This window comes from Dendropsophus ebraccatus, chromosome 7 (genome assembly GCF_027789765.1).
Source record: "Dendropsophus ebraccatus isolate aDenEbr1 chromosome 7, aDenEbr1.pat, whole genome shotgun sequence".
In the NCBI taxonomy this organism is placed as follows: Eukaryota; Metazoa; Chordata; class Amphibia; order Anura; family Hylidae; genus Dendropsophus; species Dendropsophus ebraccatus.
This window is the reverse complement of record NC_091460.1, coordinates 143,694,072-143,713,050: the sequence shown is the minus strand read 5'-3', so window position 1 is coordinate 143,713,050 and position 18,979 is coordinate 143,694,072.

The window sequence follows — 18,979 nt, the reverse complement described above, 5'->3', positions numbered from 1 at the left end:
ACCGGACCTGAGTCATATCGTCTTGGGTCCACGTCAGACACCAGGAAGCGGCCGGGTTCTTTTTAGACAGTATGTAATGATGAACTAAACTAGATCTTATACATATCAGTAGATACAAGTTACATGTTTGGGAGGCATTTCGTGTGCTCTAATTCTGATTTGTTTGCTAAATATACTTAGCCGTGAAACCTCAGTAGACGGGCCGTCATAGAAACCATTACGCTTCTCACTCCACTAGGATACATAATATTGTTAAAAGGTATTTTGGCAGAGAAGGATGATTAAGTTATAAAATATATAGCCTATACGGTTGGATATGAGCCACAATAGCAATTTACTAAATTCTGTGCTATGCTGTTAAATAACTGAAAATGATTTGGCTATTTTTATATTGTCTATACATTTAGATGCAGTACACAAGCCGTCTGTATAAAGCAGGACACGAGTTATATGATACTTCAGATCTCATCACAAATTATTATAGTTATTAAAGGGGTTGCAGTATTAAAACTTGGTCTAAACTGATGAATTATGTGGAATTAAAGTGAATCTGTCAGCTGCGATTAACAAGCAAAACGGCTGATAAAATTTTTTACAAAGTAAACGGCTGAGATGCTGGTTCACATAAAGGAAAGCGATATCATTATTGTTCTATAATCAGGTAAAAATAAAATTCTGCTAAGTTATTTTCCTGCTAGTGCAATGGTGAGTAGTAACACCTTGTTCACACTTGTGTTGCTTCTTCGCCTGCAGGGTTTGGGGGGGGGGGCACCCTTGTGGTTTGGTCCTGTGACAGTGGGGTTGCAGGGCGATTCTATAGCCTCCCTTTCCTGCTTGCGCACGCTTTGCGCGTTTGGCGTTTGCTGACCGGTAGAGTGTCATTTAGCGTAGGGACTCAGAGAGCTGCCCGTGGTACATGAGGCAATATGTTTTGATCAAATTATATACTAACTTCTGATGTTGGTTTTTAACGTAGCTGAACAAGTTTTCGTATCAACCATGGGTGCAATGTGCAGCCATTTCTGTCCTCCAGGTTTGAGCATTTTAAGTTATTTTTCCCCTCTTTGCCTTATTTCAATGGTGATAGAAAAAAAAAATAAGTGAAGAGGTAGCCAGGATTCACTTTCGTTCCTTTTGCCCAGGATGATGCAGATCACCTGGTTCATGTAGCTGCCCATTACAGACCCTTGAATTCATTAAAGAGAATCTTCAGTGGCACTCACCGTAAAAAAACACCTTTATTTCAGTACAAACATGCTAGCAGGAATATGGAAGGCCGCTCGATCCCGGCCTATGATCTTTTCACGCCCTCCGGTGCTTTCTCAACGTGCTTTCTGATGCCTTGAGAAAGCACCAGAGGGTGTAAAACTGTCGTAGGATGTGAAGGAGGGCCCATGTTCCTGCTTGCATGTTTGTACTGAAAAAAAGGTGTTTTTCTAAGGTGAGTGCCGCTGATTATTCTCTTTAAAGAAGCAGTTCACCCCAAAAAAATTTTGGCCCACCCGGTACACCTGCCACCCGCTGGCATGTATACTAACGGAAGAGGATCGATGTCCAGCGTCGTAGCTCCCAGGGGCGGTCTTGGCATTTCTGGGGCCCCAAGCGAAGTTATGTCTGGGCCCCCCCCCTCAACATGCGTTCCAAAACAATAGACCGCTGTGTGTGCGCTACCGCCAGTAATATATACTCCTTGTGTGCTGCCCCAATAGTATATACCCCTTGTGTCCTGTCCCCAGTAGTATATACCCCTTGTTTGCTTCCCCCAGTAGTATATAGACCCCTGTGTGTTCCCCCAGTTATATATAGCCCCCCTGTGTGCTCCCCCAAAAGTATATAGACCTCCTGTGTGCTGCCCCAGTTGTATATAGACCCCCTGTGTGCTGCCCCCAGTTGTATATAACCCCTGTGTGCTCCCCCACTTGGATATAGACCTCCTGTGTGCTCCCCCACTTGGATATAGACCCCTGTGTGCTCCTCCAGTAGTATATAAACCCCCTGTGTGGTTCCCCCAGTAGTATATAGACCCCCTGTGTGCTCCACCAGTATTATATAGACCCCTTGTGTGCTGCCCCAGTAGTATACAGACCCCTGTGTGCTCTTCCAGTTATATATAGACCACCTGTGTGCCTCACAAGTAGTATACAGACCCCCTGTATGTTCCCCCAGTAGTAAATAGACCCCCCCTGTGTGCCCCACCAGTAGTATATAGACCCCTGTGTGCTCCCCAAGTAGTATATAGCCCCCCCTGTGTGCTCCCCCACTTGGATATAGACCTCCTGTGTGCTCTCCAAGTTGTATATAGACCCCATTCTGCTGCCCCAAGTAGTATATAGACCCCCTGTGTGCTGCCCCAATAGTATATAGACCCCTCTGTGAAGCCCCAGTAGTCTATAGCCCCCCTGTGTGCTCCCCCCATTTATATAGACCCCCGATGTGCGCTCCCCCAGTTAAACAGACCCCTGTGTGCTCCCCCTCCCATATAGTATATAACACAATAAAACAAACACTTATACTCACCTGGGTCCGGGCGTCTCCTCTTCTCTTCACTCTTATGGCCGCAGGAAGGGTTTTCCCTGCGATCACAAGAGGCTGCACTCCCCTTGTCCTGGCGCCGATGCTCCAGTGATGTCACTGGAGCGCCAGCACCACAAGGACAAAGCTGACACTTGTGACCGCAGGGAAAACCCTTCCTGCAGCCACAAGAGTGACTCACAGGAAGGGAGCCAATGTCTCCCGCCCTGTCAGTGCTGCTGCATGTAACTATGAGCGCTCATTACGAGTGCTCATAGTTACAGTTCAGATGGCAGCAGCGAGCGGGGCAGCGGCCCTGTCCAGCGGTCTTGAGCACAAGAGCGGGGCGTGGGGGCCCCCCTGGGTGTTGGGGGCCCCAAGCGATCGCTTGGGGTGCTTGGTGCCAAAGACCGCCACTGGTAGCTCCGTTCCAGTCCAGCGGTGCCGTTCAAATCCGGCGCTGTGAGTCCTCTTCTCTGAGCTGTCATTATAGGCCAGAAGTCACTCGCTTCCATGCATTCTCTATGGAAGCGCGTGACTTCCGGCGTTCAAATTACAAGGGAGAAAAGAGGAGTCACAACGTCGGCAGAAGTGAACGCGCGCCAGATTTGAACGGCACCGCGGGACGGGAATGGAGCTGCACCGCGGGACATCGATCATCTTCGGTGAGTATACATGCCAGCGGCTACCGGGGGGGGGGGGGCAAAAATTTTGGGGGTGAACTGCTTCTTTAATATATTCACCTATGGACAGCATGAAAGCTTAGCACCACCAACACCATTGTGGATGGGAACAGTGCCACCTGTAGAGCCATTACGTTGAACGCTGGGATCAGTAGTGCCAGTGTTAAGACTTAGATCCTTGAATTCTGCCAGGAGGGGCTTATTTACCTTCAGAAGTATCTGAAAATAGGCAGAAATCTTCTCAATTGTTTCTTTAAACGGGTACTCCAGCGAAAATATTTTTATTTCAGATCAACTGGTGTCAGAAAGTTATTTGTAATTTATTTCTGTTTGAAAATCTCCAGTCTTCCAGTACTTATCAGCTGTTTTATGTCCTGCAGGAAATGTTTTATTTTTAGTCTCACACAGTGCTCTCTGCTGACATCTCTGGCCGAGACAGGAACTCTCCAGAGCAGGGGAGGTTTTCTATGGGAAAGAAAAGGATTTTCGCTGGACAACCCTTTTAATTTGAAGGTGCAAAGAAGACACTATCAGTAGTAGAAGTATTGCTAGGGGCATTGTGCAGACTATCATATCCTCATGCTTGTGTACAGCCCCCCTCAGGGTTTGGTGAACACTACAGCAGTATCTACATCCTCAGCTACCACCTGTAGTTCTACTGATACTTGCTTCAGGCATAGGTTACATATTCATTCTGCTGACCAGTTGGCCCTTGGTAGTAAAATGCTTCAGGCACTCGTCCCATCCTAGTTCCATCTAGTTTATACTCACTGCTGTTGTTATGGGTGTAATGGTATTGGTTTCCACTCACCTGTAACCACTCACCTGTTTTTCATAAACCCATAGCAGTATTACCCTCTAATACCTTTAGTAGTCATTAATTAAAAGAAGAACTCCGGGCAAGAACAGGGAGGGCAGGGGGTGGTAGAGACATAATAATTAATTTATACCTACCCATCCCGGTGCAGCACCACCATTCACAGTCCCCCACCGGTCTCCTGTATCCCGCGATCCTGTGATGTCATGTACACGCTTCGAAATGTCTGCTCAGCCAGTCAGTGAGTGAGGCGAGACACCCCTGTAAACACATAGCTTAAAGTGTTCCTGTCGTTTCAAGTTAAAAAAAAAGATCACCTACAGTTAGGGCTGCCTGTTTGGCTTCTGTCTAGTGGTTTTCACCACATTCCGCAGTTCTGGTGCCCAGATTACCCCCCGTCCCCGGGACATGTACTCATTGAGCCACAGGCAGGCTCAATGCGCAAAGCGCCTATTATCACTATGGCATAGCAATGATCAGAGTTTGCAATCTAATGATTGCATGTAATAGTCCCTTAGGGGGACTTAAAGTGTGTAAAAAAAAAAAAAAAAAAAAAGTAATTTTTTTTTTTTTTTTTTACAATACCCCAAAGCCCCTCCCCCATTAAAAGTTAAAATCACCCCCCTTTCCAAAAATATAAATAAAACATATAAAAATAAGTAAATAAACATATTATATAGCGTAGCGTACGAAAAGAGGGAAAAAAGTGCCGGGATTACCCTTTTTTGGTACAAGATATTAAAAAATTTATAAAAAGTGATCAAAATGTCCGATCTACACAAATACAGTATTAATAAAAACTGAAGATCATGGCGCAAAAAAATGAAACCACATACAGCCCTGTAGGTGAAAAACTAAAACCGTTATAAGAGTCACAATAGGGCCACTTTATTAATAATTAATTGCAAAAACAAAAGGATTTCATAAAAAAAATTTAAATATTAGAGAATCTGAGTAACCTGCATATGGTTGTGTTCGGACTGACCTATAGAATAATGGTTTCATGTCGCTTTTACCATATAGTGCATTACGTAGACACAGGAACCCCCCAAACGTTACCATATTGCATTCTTTTTTCCAATTTCACCAGTTTATATTTTTATAAATAATATTTTTGGGATTCCATCATACATGTTATGGTAGAATGAAAGACGCCATTACACAGTACACTTATTCCTGAAAAAAACAACTAGCCTTCACATGGCCCTGTCGATAGAAAACTGAATGTGCTAGATCTCTCAGAAGGGGAGGAGGAAAAAACGAAAACACAAAAATGAAAATTGGTGCGGTCATTTTGGGCCTGGTCCTCAAGGTTTAAAGAATTTCAATTCCTGCAATCATAACAAATAACAAGGCATGTACAATAATCTCTTTGTCTTTTTGGCTATTGTTTTTGTGACATGCAACTAGAGCGAAGCTAACAAATGACCTTAACTATTGTCAAATGTTTCATGAAAAGTTTCACAACAGAGTATGTTCCCGTTTTTTAGGATATGTCAATATGAACAGGAAATATGTTTTGCAAATTGAAATAGCGTGACAATGTTATATACGCTTAACTTTTTTGTTAAAAGCACTGATAGAAAACACAGTACCAGATGTTAGAAGGCAATGTATAGAGATCTAGTCCTTCATAGCAACAATTATTCCTGATGCCCCTCTATTAAATCGACTCTGCATTTTTTGACCCCCCCCCCCCCAACTACTTATACCTTCTTTTAGCTGATGAGAAGTTCTTTTTGCTGGTATGTTTATCCATGCTGGTGTCGCTTTCCAGAGGCCGAAATTCATACTTTATTCGGGCTGTAGCTGTGCCAAAGAGGCGTGGCCTAGAGCGATCGTGCCCTGGCTCGGACTGGCACACAGGGGAGCAGGGGAAACCCCCGGTGGGCACTACCCATTGGCGGGCCCCTGAGCAGGAGGTCTGTATCCCTGTTTAGCAGCTTCAGGATGACATATAATCCCCCAGTTAGTTTCATGGGACTTCACCTTTCAAGAAACTTAAGTGGACGGCTGCATAGAGCAGGGATGGGGGAACCTTCAACCCTCCAGCAGTTGCAAAACTACAACTCCCATCATGCCTGGACAGCTCCTATACACTAGAACAGGTCACATACACAGCACTGTGCAAAGTCGCTATGCTAATGTGAAAGGTTTGGTGCTGGGTATATCTGGTGTATGTAGGGTGGGCCCCTAGAATAAAATATTCCCTGGTGGGCCCAAGGTACCCCAGTCCGACACTGATCGTCCCCAAGCCAGTGCCGCATGTGTGGTGTGGTTGTCTGTCTCCCCCTGCCTCCCGACCCCCCCCCCCCCTTCTCCACACATGCGCCGTTGCGCTACAATCCCGCGCACGCGCAAAGACGCTACTGGCTTTGTGCGTTACTGCACGTGCGCTGGTTTTGTTTAAATCTAAAGGATTATGGTTGAAGAGAAAGCATTCTGGAGCAGTGATATAATCGGCTTCCTATTTTAGTTGGCTGCTAAATTATTCACAAACAAATCCTCCATGCCTCTGTTCACAACCACAACATTATTCTGCACAATGCCGCTATAGAGAATTGCTGAATGTTACTGATCACAGCCAAGATCTACTGCAGAGGCAATGGCACCAGCTCTCTTCTTGTCTGAGAAATGTCATATCCAACTACGCTCTAAGGGCCCTTTACCCTTAAGGGGGTTATCTAGTGCTACAAGAACATGGCCACTTTCTTTCAGAGACAGCACCACTCTTATCTCCAGTTCAGGTGTGGTTTGCAATTAAAGTGTCACTGTCATTTTTTCTTTTGCAAAAATCAATAGTACAGGCGATTTTAAAGGGAACCTGTCAGTCGGGATGCCGTGGAGCCCGGCATAGGTAACCATCCCTCGGAGTCCCGCTGCTGCATCCGGTCCCTGGGCGAGGAAATCACAGCCCGAAGCGGAGCACGTGCCTTATGCAAAGCAGGAGAGATGAGTCCGATGTCCATAGAAAATGACAGCTCCAGGGCCGCAGTTTGGAGACCCATGATTTAGGCTGTCCTATCTCAGGGTAACATAAACTAGTGACAGAGAAGCTGAACAGAATGATGGATCACTTACATTGTTCTGTGCAGCTGATCCATAGAACTCCTTCTGAATAAAACGGACAATCAGTAGTCCTCTCTGTTATGTGCATGAGACCAGTAGTCCTGGATATTCATGAGAAGCAGGAAACTCCGTCCACCAGTTGCTGATTGGTAGTTATCTATCCATGCTGTGTATAGGCAGTCACCTGTCAATCAGCAGCTGGAGGGCGGGGGGAGGAGTGTGGAAAGAATCCTATTCTCCTGCATATTAGGAGAACGGCTGAACAGAATAATGTAAGTAATACACTGATCTGTTCAGCATTTCTGTCACTAGTTTATGCTGCTCTCATTTAAGGCGTAGGCGAAGGGCGTAGTTTACAAGGCCACATGTATTTGTGGCATGGAGTACGTGGGAAAGACAGTAAGAGAGTTCAGACGGAGGGTGGGTGAGCATTTGAGAGACGTGGCGAATGGAGCAGATAAACCGGTGGCGAGACATATCAACGCTACTCATGGAGGAGACGTGACAGGTATCAAGTTTGTAGGGATACAGCTGGTCCGCCCTCATTGTAGGGGCGGCAACTGGGATAGAATGATCCTACAGAAGGAGACCCAATGGATTTTTAGATTACAGACTGTCTCCCCGAAGGGGTTAAATGAGAAGCTGAGCTATACTTGCTTCCTCTAAATGATAATATAATAAAATTAGATCTGTGCTGGAGTTATAATCCTCCACCATCCCACCCGACGTTTTTATTTTAACATACTTTTATGTATGGGTAACTCCTCTTTCCCATTTTAACATGATGCTATTATATAGGTTGTCTATTTGCATAATAAATAATTATTGGCTACCTGTTACATGCGCATAACCTAGATGAAAGGGCTATAGAGTGCTGTAAAAGAGAAAGGAAGAAAAAGCATATAGAGGATAATGCCTGTAGATTGTGGTTTAAATCATCTGGATATGCAGAGTTTAAAGCATTATGGAAATTGGGCGTATGACACGGAAGGAGCTGGAGGTGTTGAATGAGACGCTGTTTGTCATAGTAAGCCAGGTAACGGCCGATTAAGTGGTTAAACAAACCATGGATGCAGCGCGAAATGACGCGAACGGCTGCCGGAGGTGACGTCACGGCGGGACCGGAAGTGGGGCAAGCATGTTCGGGGATACGCAGGTATATAGGAGGATCCCTACAATGTAAATGCAAGTACCGAGGTCTGTAGATGCCACTGCACCAGACACTTTAGCTGATTATTTGCACATAAAGGCCGAGACTCTGATTGCATTAGATTGCAACTGCACTTTACGGAAATAGCGGCTGAGCACTAGACACCTTTACTTTGATTAGCTGCTAAATGCTTTTGCACTTTATGGTAATAGCCACAGAGCACTAGACACTTTATGTGAGGCTAGGCAATGTAGGCAATAGGGCAGTTTAGCACCACTGTGCATGCCATAGGTACTTCTGTTCTAAGTTATGTGTATTTTTTATGTATTTGATTTAAATTTACAGTAGCTTTTGTAACCCTAATTAGTGCTTTCCCCTGATGAATTTGGTTACCCAGAGGAAACGTGACACGTTGGGAGTAAATACAGGGTATAACAGGGACTGAACAAAGGGATAGACCGGGGCAGGGGTCGCGCTTTTTAGGGCGAGAAGGGGTAGTGACCAACACGCATACATACAAAGGGCGTTTTAGGGTTAAAATGGACTCCCGATTGGTCACAACCTGTTAACAGCACTGTCTACTGAAGAGATACCAGCAAGACTACGGGACGACAGACTGGTGAGATCTAACCGGTTTTATTTTTATATATCCTGGCTGGGACTGTGTAGATTGAGCTGAATTGTGGACTGGTGTAAATACGGATTTCATTGGACTTGTGTTTTGTTATGTGGGGTTCTTTTGTGTGTTTTTAGAAAGCTTAATAAAAGTAAAGTTTTAAAGGTGTACACCCCTAATATATTGATTTAATTCACCGTGAGGGTGGTGATTTTTTTCCGCGGTAAGACACGGATATTGGCTGTTGTTTTTCTTATGATACAACAAAATCCACATTGTACTTAAATCATACTTGAAATATTTGCTCAGTGTTATGTAAGATATTTTTTCTCAGTAAATTGGTCAGTTGTTTCATGGACCTTACGAGAAGCAAACTACCTGGGGCTAGTCAGTGTTACTGAATTTCAAAGTCTATTGATATATATTGGGATCCTGGAGCTGGATATCACTGGGATGGGGATAATATGAGGAATAATCAAATATTTTCTACACCAGTAGGAAAGCAAATATTACAGTACAATAGAACCTTGAAGACTGCAGTATGTCTTGTATCCATGTATGTTGCTTAGTTGCATTTGCACGGAGCTTGTATGTTCTCTACACTATTACATGGGTTTACGATCGTTTTGGAGGAAATAATAATATACGTATTTAATCATATCTGGTCCTTTGTTCTGCGTGGAGTGTGGTTGGGAGAATCACCATGCAGCAACTTGTCTCCTTCTCTATATTGAAATAAACAAGGAAGTCTGGCTAAGGCGAAGGAGCATAATGTATGGTGAGGTCAGAAGGAAGTAATATCCGGCTAACCGTTATCCTGTAGCCATCGACAACTTTAAACAGGTTTAGAAAAATTAGAAAAACATTGCGTTTTCCTCCAAAAACAGCACCACACCTGGTCACAGGTTGTCTACATTATTGCAGCTCAGACTACTTAAAATGGAGAAGAAAAAACGAAAAACGAGTTCAGTACTAGTTCTAAAAATAATCAGCTATGTCAGGGGTCATGAACCTTTGGCTGTCCAGGCATGATGGGCGTTGTAGTTTTTCAGCAGCTGGAGAGCCGAGGTTTCCTGCCCCTGTGCTATGTTTTTGTGGTCTGGACAAACATGTCTTATTTTCTATAGGGGAAACAAGCTGTTGTCAAAGAGAATGAGGGATGGGGAATGTTTTGGGAAGATGAGTAACTTGGGAGGTCACCATACACATTAGATTGTCAGGGTGTCCGTTGCTCTATCCTCCAATGTATAATATGCATACGGACTCTTCGGCCTGTTATAGCTACACTGCGGTTGGTTTTAAGGAATCATAGAATCACAGTTAGGGTACAAACCCACTTGACATATTTGCTGCGTGAATCAGTCTTAAAAATAAGCAGGCAAAACGCAGGTTGGCTTTATACAATTGTTCTGCGTTAAAATACGCAATTGCGTATTTTTGAAGTGTGAAGCTTGTTGTTAGCAAAGCATCAGTTGTTAACAACCTGTGCGAAAAACGCATGTAGCTTCACACTTCAAAAATACGCAATTGCGTATTTTAACGCAGAACAATTGTATAAAGCCAACCTGCGTTTTGCCTGCTTATTTTTAAGACTGATTCACGCAGCAAATACGTCAAGTGGGTTTGTACCCTAAGGGTAAAAACACACACAGCAGATACGCAGCAGATACGCAGCAGATTTGATACTGTGTTCAGTTATTTAGATCTAATCTGCTGCGTATCTGCTGCGTATCTGCTGCGTATCGCAGCAGTAAATACGCAGCATATAAGCCGTGTGTGTTTGTACCCTTAGGGTCTTATTGGACAAATCGATTTTTCGACAATTAACAATAAACGATCTCCAACGACCGTTTTTGTGAACGACCTGAAATCGTTGACCCAATAACACGGAATGATGATTGTTACTTGCGATTGTTCTTGCGGTCATCCTGTCCTCGCTGAACATTGACTTTGGAACTATTACACCTACAGATCATTGTTCAAGTAGATGGAGCTAATGTCTTTTTTTTAAATTCTATTTTTCCCCAATTCAGAGGTGTTGTAGCTCCTCCTACAGTGGGCGCCAACAGACATTTCCACAGGTGAATACTTGAATGAAAGTAGAAGACATTTCTAAATTAAAGGAGAAGTCCAACCAAACTTTTTATTAATGTTTTGTATTGCCCCCAAAAAGTTTTTTTTTCCCTGCACTTCTGCATCAAGGCTTCACTTCCTGGATAACATGGTGATGTCACTTCCTGGATAACATGGTGATGTCACTTCCTGGATAACATGGTGATGTCACGACCAGACTCCCAGAGCTGTGCGGGCTTTGGCTGCTGGAGAGGATGATGGCAGAGGGATGGTCAGTGTCCTTTCAGTGCCCTGTGTCCCCCTGCCATTATCCTCTCCAGCAGCCACAGCCCGCACAGCTCTGGGAGTCGTGGCATCACCATGTTATCCAGGAAGTGGCATCGCCATTTTATCCAGGAAGTGACATCGCCATGTTATCCAGGAAGTGACATCACCGTGTTATCCAGGAAGTGACATTGCCATGTTATCCAGGAAGTGACATCACCATGTTATCCAGGAAGCGACATCACCGTGTTATCCAGGAAGTGACATTGCCATGTTATCCAGGAAGTGACATCACCACGTTATCCAGGAAGTGAAATCTCCATGTTATCCAGGAGAAAAGAATGCTCGAGGAAACCTGCGTTTGTAGATTTGCACCAAAGTAACAAAAAATACACTCAAAACAGCAGAATGTTTTCGCTGATGTTATTTCACGAGGTGTGTCACTTCCGGTCGGCGCCTAAATTGTAAATATTATCAGAATGGAAGAAAAGAATGCAAGAGGAAATAACTAGACTGTTTGACCGTTGATCTTAATTCAATCATGAACTTTGTTTCTCGGAAGAAAAGCAAAAATAACCTGGAGGGGAAGTGATTTTGCTGGGTGGGATTCTTTGTGAAACCTTTTTCTTTTAAGCACATTAGAGACCAAAAACCAGGAGTGACCAAAGAGTGGTCATTGCTCAGCATGACAATAGGGGGCACACCCAAGTAGGGAAGCAATTGTTTTTGTGCCATCATCACCCAGTAAGTCATACTGAGATTGGATTGTGTGGAATGTATCGCCTTAAGGGATCGCCACACCTTTTAATATACATAAGAGAGAGAAGCACTGACGTATACTGGACATCCTCCAGCCAACAGACATGAATCAGTCTAGGTTCATCGATACTTTGAGGTTGTTTCCAAACATATTCTTTTCCCCTTTACACTCTTTGTATTTATTACCTCCTGCATGGTAATGGCTGAAATATAATGTACATCAGACACAATTTATTGCAGAGAAGATGTAACAGTACACACAGTGCATATCCATATTCTATTCTGTGAAGACATACGCTCATCTGACCTTGGCCTATGTTTTGTGCTACATTAGCAGTATGATTTATTCTCATCTGTCCTGATAGTTTGCTATAATGTATCAAAGAGTTGCTGACAGTGAATTGTAAACTGTAAATACAACTGTAGCTAATGCTTAACTGGGGGGGGGGGGGGGGGTCTTATAAATGGTGACAGGTAAACAAAAAGGGCCTCATGCTGAAAACATTGCAGAAAAAGGTTCAATGTTACCCATTGCAACTAAAATGAGAAACCTCTAAGGGAACCAATCAGCACATTTGTGTCGACTGAGCTCCCAGGGTCGCTGCAGAGATGTTAGCACATTTCCTACCATACTGAGGGTGGCATGTTCCGTGGTTTTACTTCTTTTCAAAATGATCTTTAATCAGGCGCACAGTTCAGGAAGAGAACCATGATGAGGTATCTGGGTGGTACATTTGGCACTAGGCATCTGGGAATCCGCCCGACCATATAATGGAGTCTGTGGCACGGACAGAGATGCATGCACCTGTGAGCTGTAGCGAGCAACTGAATCCGCCGGAACTTCTCTTCACGCGGATTCCTCTATCTTCTTTGGTCAGAATCCGCCCAAAGAAGTGACATGTTACTTCTTTGGACGGAAAGCGGATCTGCAGCACAAAATTCTGCTCAGAAATTCTGCAGTGTGAACAGAGCGGAAATCCCATTAAACACAATAGGACATTGCTCTGTTCATATTTTATGGAAATTAAGGGCGGATTCCTCTTCAATTCCTCACCTATTGCTCAGTGTGCAAGAGCCCTTCCACTGTAGACAAAATATCTATCTACATAAATGGATTAGAGAGCGAGAGATGAAACAACTCTCTTCTTTCCCCTATACTGCTCAGGAGGCTGTCACTGTTCTGTTTTGTTACTCAGGTGCCATGTGTGATGTAAGTGGTGGGCGGGGTTACAGCTTGCCAGGCAACAAAAGAGACAGAGATCATGTGACCTGGGTCCCAGAAGGGAGGGGGGAGGACAGAGGAGTGGGGACAGAATGGACCAGGAAGCAAGGATTTTCTGCAGCCTCAGGGTGTGAGTCAGGATGAGCAGCAGACAAACGCACCCAATTCATGTATAATTGAACCCTATTACAAACAAGCTTAGATTATGGGTGGGGATCGAACAGGGTTAAATCTCTCTTAAGTGTAGTACCCCTTTAATTTCGCTGTCATAAATGCTATAGGGCTTGGTGCTCTTGTACAATTGATTTACGTTAGAAGGGTTCTCACAATACGATGATCATTGACTGAAACACTGTTAGACTCAACAGCAGCAATAATATGTGGGAAAACATAGAAACAAATGTTGAGTAGCTCGATAGCATCACCACAGGGAATATATAGTATGGCCATGCATATGCAAATATGCAGTGGTTGTAATTCCTTTACTTTATATAGCACCAACATATTCCCCAGCGCTGTAAGGAGCTTGTCATCACATTGGTTCCTGTTCTCAGCGGTGTTCACAATCTAAATTCCAAATCAACCTACCAGTATGTTTTTTTAAAGGTGGGAGGGAACCGGAGAATCTGGGGGAAACCTGCATAAATAAAAATAAAACTTTTAGTAAATTCACCAAATGTATGGGAAATTAGGGGGAACAATGAGAGTAGAATAGACAATCTTTAACACAGAACATATTAAAGGGGTTGTTCACCAATTTTTTTTCTTTCAAATCAACTGGTGCCAGAGATTTTTATTTTACTTCTATTAAAAAAAAAAAAAATCTCATGTTCCTGTACTTATCAGCTGCTGTATGTCCTGCAGAAAGTGGTGTATTCTTTCTAGTCTGGAGAGCAGAATAGGTTTTCTGTGGGGATTTGCTACTGCTTTGGACAGTTCCTGACATGGACAGAGGTGGCAGCAGAGAGCACTGTGTCAGACTGGAGAGAATACACCACTTCCTGCAGGACATACAGAAGCTGATAAGTACTGGAAACAAGATTTTTTTTTTAGTAGAAGGAAATTACAAATCTATATAACTTTCTGTCACCAGTTGATTTGAAAGAACAACTTTTTTAGTGTACTACCCCTATAATGTCATGGACCCCACAGACAGTTCAGAAGGAAGAAAATGTTAAGGTTGAACACTTTTAATACTTTCTACTAGCAAGCCAAAGAGAAATTACATTGGTATGAGAGAACTATGACTATTTTCAGCTATAAATGTGAGAACATGGATGTAATTATGAGATCCTGAGTGATGGGTAATGACAATACACCCCGAATGCCGCCATTTTTTTATCTATTGTTCATCCGGGCTGTGATGTGCTGCGCCATTCTATTGCTCAGATAAAATTATAACTTTCCTGCATTTTTCAACCAACATTAAGCTCACACGATTTAAGTAACACAAAGTAAAGTTCCTTTGTTCCCTTTAAATGGCCCCACAGGAGAAAGCTGCTGCTTTGTCCATCAATCCCTGCTGTATTATTGCACCATTAGTGTCTTTTCATAGAGTATCGCAGCACAACATTACCGTCATCTTCTCAGGGAGTAAAGAGACGGCAAACTGTGATAGGAAGACAAATGACACACAATCGGCACAGACCTCTGAACCATCTAACTACAATGGCTTTCAGCTGTTTCATTATACTCGATTCCTTTGGTAGAAGCTTTTTCTAAAGTGTCATTTACTTTCCTTCCATTTAACATACCTTAAACTGAATGGACCATCATGTACGTCGCTGTCCTTTTTTTTTACCTTAATGGATCACCACCAGCGTGCGGCTGGTGGTGGTGTGGTACTTTTTTAAAATTGCCTCCCGGTTCCCACACTTTTCACCGGTCTTTTCAGTAGCCCCAGCCCCCAGTGTGGTGATATCCCCTCCCTTCATGGAGCCGCATCACAGATGGAAGGGGATATCGTCACACTGAGGGTGGGTTCACATTACAGAATCCGCACAGATAATTTCCGGCGGATTCGCCTATCCGCCCCTGCCATAGACACCATTCCATGGCCGGGCAGATTCCGCCTTCCGCCAAAAGAACTGACATGTCAATTCTTTCGGCAGATAGCGAAATTGGCCCGCCCATAGAATGGTGTCTATGGAGCCGGCGGAAAGGCACAGAATGCATCTGTGCGTATTCCGTAGTGTGAACCCACCCTGAGGGTCAACAGGCCTTCTCCTAATGATACAGGGCAGGCTGGTGCTCCCGAAAAGACTGACGCCAAACACAGGAACCGGGAGGCAATTTTAAAAAAGGACCGTGCCACTGGCATGGGCGTGATGGCGCCGATCCATTTAGGTTAAAAAAAAGCACATTGATGAACATGATGATACATTTGCTTTCCCACTATGGGTGCGTTCACACTGAGAAGTTCCCGCTCCCACCTGACTCTCCGTACATGCACACACTAAATTTGTTGTCCACTTCTTGATTTTTTTTTTTATTAGAGAAAAGGAAATCATACTCTTACCTAATATGCATGTATTCAAATACACTCATGGGCTGACAAGACTCAACAAATGTGACACACACACAACGTGCCATTCCCAGAGGAAGCGGCCGATCAGCATATACAGTATTCTATTGCCATTTCCTGTAGGAACGGTGCGTCACTGCAAGATGTCAGAATGATGACAGCTGGCAACTCGGGAACTGGCAGGTGTGGCAGAGAGGGACAGGTAAGTACGTTGTACGTTTGTATCCCAGGAAAAGCATAGTTGTGTCATTTAGACTGGACAACACCTTTAACCCCTTAAGGACCGGGCCAATTTAGATTTTTGCGTTTTCGTTTTTTCCTTCTTGTGCTTAAAAGGCCATAGCACTTGCATTTTTCCACCTAGAAACCCACATGAGCCCTTATTTTTTGCACCACTAATTGTACTTTGCAATGACAGGCTGAATTTTTCATAAAGTACACTGCGAAACTAGAAAAAAAAATAAACGTATGGTGAAATTGAAAAAAACAAACAAACGCATTTCTTTTATTTGGGGGGTATTTGTTATTACGCCATTCGCCCTGGGGTAAAACTGACTTGTTATATATGTTCCTCAAGTTGTTACGATTACAACGATATGTAACTTGTAAAACTTTTATTGTATCTGATGGCCTGTAAAAAATTCCAACCATTGTTAACAAATATATGTTCCTTAAAATCGCTCTATTCCCCGGCTTATATCGCTTTTATCCTTTGGTCTATGGGGCTGTGTAAAGTGTCATTTTTTGCGCCATGTTGTGTTCTTTCTATTAGTACCTTGAATGCGCATATACGACTTTTTGATCGCTTTTTGTTACAATTTTTCTAGATTTGATGCGACCAAAAATGCACAATTCTGCACTTTGGGATTTTTTTGCGCTTATGCGGTTTACCGTGCGAGATCAGGAATAGGATAAATTAATAGTATGGGTGATTACCATGCGGCAATACCAAACATGTTTATTTATTTGTTTACTTTTATTTATTACATGGGAAAAGGGGGGTGATTCAGACTTTTATTAGGGGAGGGGGCTTTTTATTGACATCACTTTTGTTTTTACTTTTACACTCATACTATAAGCCCCCCTGGGGTTAGGGTTAGGGTTATTCCCTTCTGGGGTACTTCTAGTATAAGTACACTAATCTCTCATTGAGATCTATGCTGTAAAGTTATACAGCATAGATCAATGAGATAGGCACTCGTTTCCCTACGGCTGCTGCAGCCGAAAGCATCCGAGTGCCGGGCCGGGATCAGCGCCATTTTGGCGGAGACCCCGGCAGGTAACGGACACGGAGATCGCTCCTCTGGTACAACGTCTAGGGGGGGGGGGGGGGAATGGCGATCTTCGCCACTAGTCACCAGGGATCGGCTGCAGCAAGTAATCGGATGCAGCTGACAACTTTGATTTGTGGGCACGGCGATCAGACCGTGCCCGCTAATAGCCACAGTCCTAGGCTACATGCGACACCCGAGACCGCGGCCCCGCTCTGAACTCCCTTACCGACCTCAGGGCGCCCGTGGTTGTTAAGGGGTTAATAATAGATCTATTGTTCAGACTGAAAACTCCCAAGATTTTATAAAAAATGGAAAATAGTGAAGCTGTGTGGGAACAAAGATGATTTCCCGATTCAATATAATTAAAGGGGGAGAATTTGTTTTCCTTAGACAGAACGCATCTCTTGATAGGCTTGGGGTGCTGGTTTACACGCAGTAAGTTTTGCAGCGATCTTGTGTCCTGTCATTTTCTATGGCTTTATATACTTGCAGTGGATTTTTTATTCCTCTGTATGTAAAGCCGCTTTCCTCTTAATAATTAATAATAATTTTTATTTATATAGTACCAACAGATTCCGCAGTACTTTACAATTCACCCATCTCTGCAGGGCTAATACGTTACCTGTCCACACTCTCGCTTGTTTATCTGGCACACCAGGGAGCCTATCAGTGGGTCTGGTGGGACAGCACTCTGATGGGCTGAGTGGGACATCAGGGAGCAGGAGAAACAGGCCGTAGCCCGAGCAGGTAATGTAGTAGCCCAGCAGCAGTTGGTTAATCAGGCAGGGGCCATACATTCTCGCAGCAGAATGAAGTTCTCCTGCAAGAATGTAGAACCATAGGAAGTGACAGGACAGAGCACAGCAGCGGATTTCGTTGCGGAATTTGCAGTGTGAAATCCGCTACAATGCGGTATGTGTAAAACTGGCCTACAGAGAATCCTGCCAAATCTAATATTGTTGGGGCTGCATAAAAATAGAAAAAAACAAAGAGGCCTTAGTAAATCCAAAGTATTTTGCAGTGATGCATCTCTTTTGTCACAGGGGAGAATGAAACAAACATCAAAGAAAAAAAGAAAAAGTTGCATAGAAGTCACATCCCAACACAGTGAAAGTTGAAATCGAGAATTTGTAGCCCCGGTCTGGGGGGCGCATTAACACGTTCCGTGAATCACAGAAGCTGCAGACCGGAATAGCAGACCACCTGGCATCACGTTGTGTTTCCCATCCTCTCCATTCCTTCTATAATGTGCCTGCACTCACACTGCTTTATAGAAAAATGTATGTCACTGTCCTCCTTCACAGCTGTGTGATTCTCACTTTCTGATTGGTCCATGCTGAACACACCCCTTCCCCATTGCAGTCATGTGACCACACAGACCTCTAACAGCAGCCCTGCTTCTCTATTCTAGCCTGTTGTACTACACTACTGCATTATGAGGATCTGCAGTTCCATCCTGTATCTACAAACTGCTGCTGTGTTATCAGGGTTATACAGTTACTATACATTATACTCCATATGCTGCTATACTGTACAGTAACTTATATATCACATATCCAGCTGCTGCTGTGGTATCAGGGTTATACAGTTACTATACATTATATACCACATGCTGCTATACTGGACAGTAACATATATTACATATCCAGCTGCTGTGTTACCAGGGTTATACAGTTACTATACATTATACACCACATGCTGCTATACTGTACAGTAACTTATATATCACATATCCAGCTGCTGTGTTATCAGGGTTATACAGTTACTATACATTATACACCACATGCTGCTATACTGTACAGTAACTTATATATCACATATCCAGCTGCTGTGTTATCAGGGTTATACAGTTACTATACATTATACACCACATGCTGATTGCTATACTGTACAGTAACTTATATATCACATATCCAGCTGCAGTGTTATCAGGGTTATACAGTTACTATACATTATACACCACATGCTGATTGCTATACTGTACAGTAACTTATATATCACATATCCAGCTGCTGTG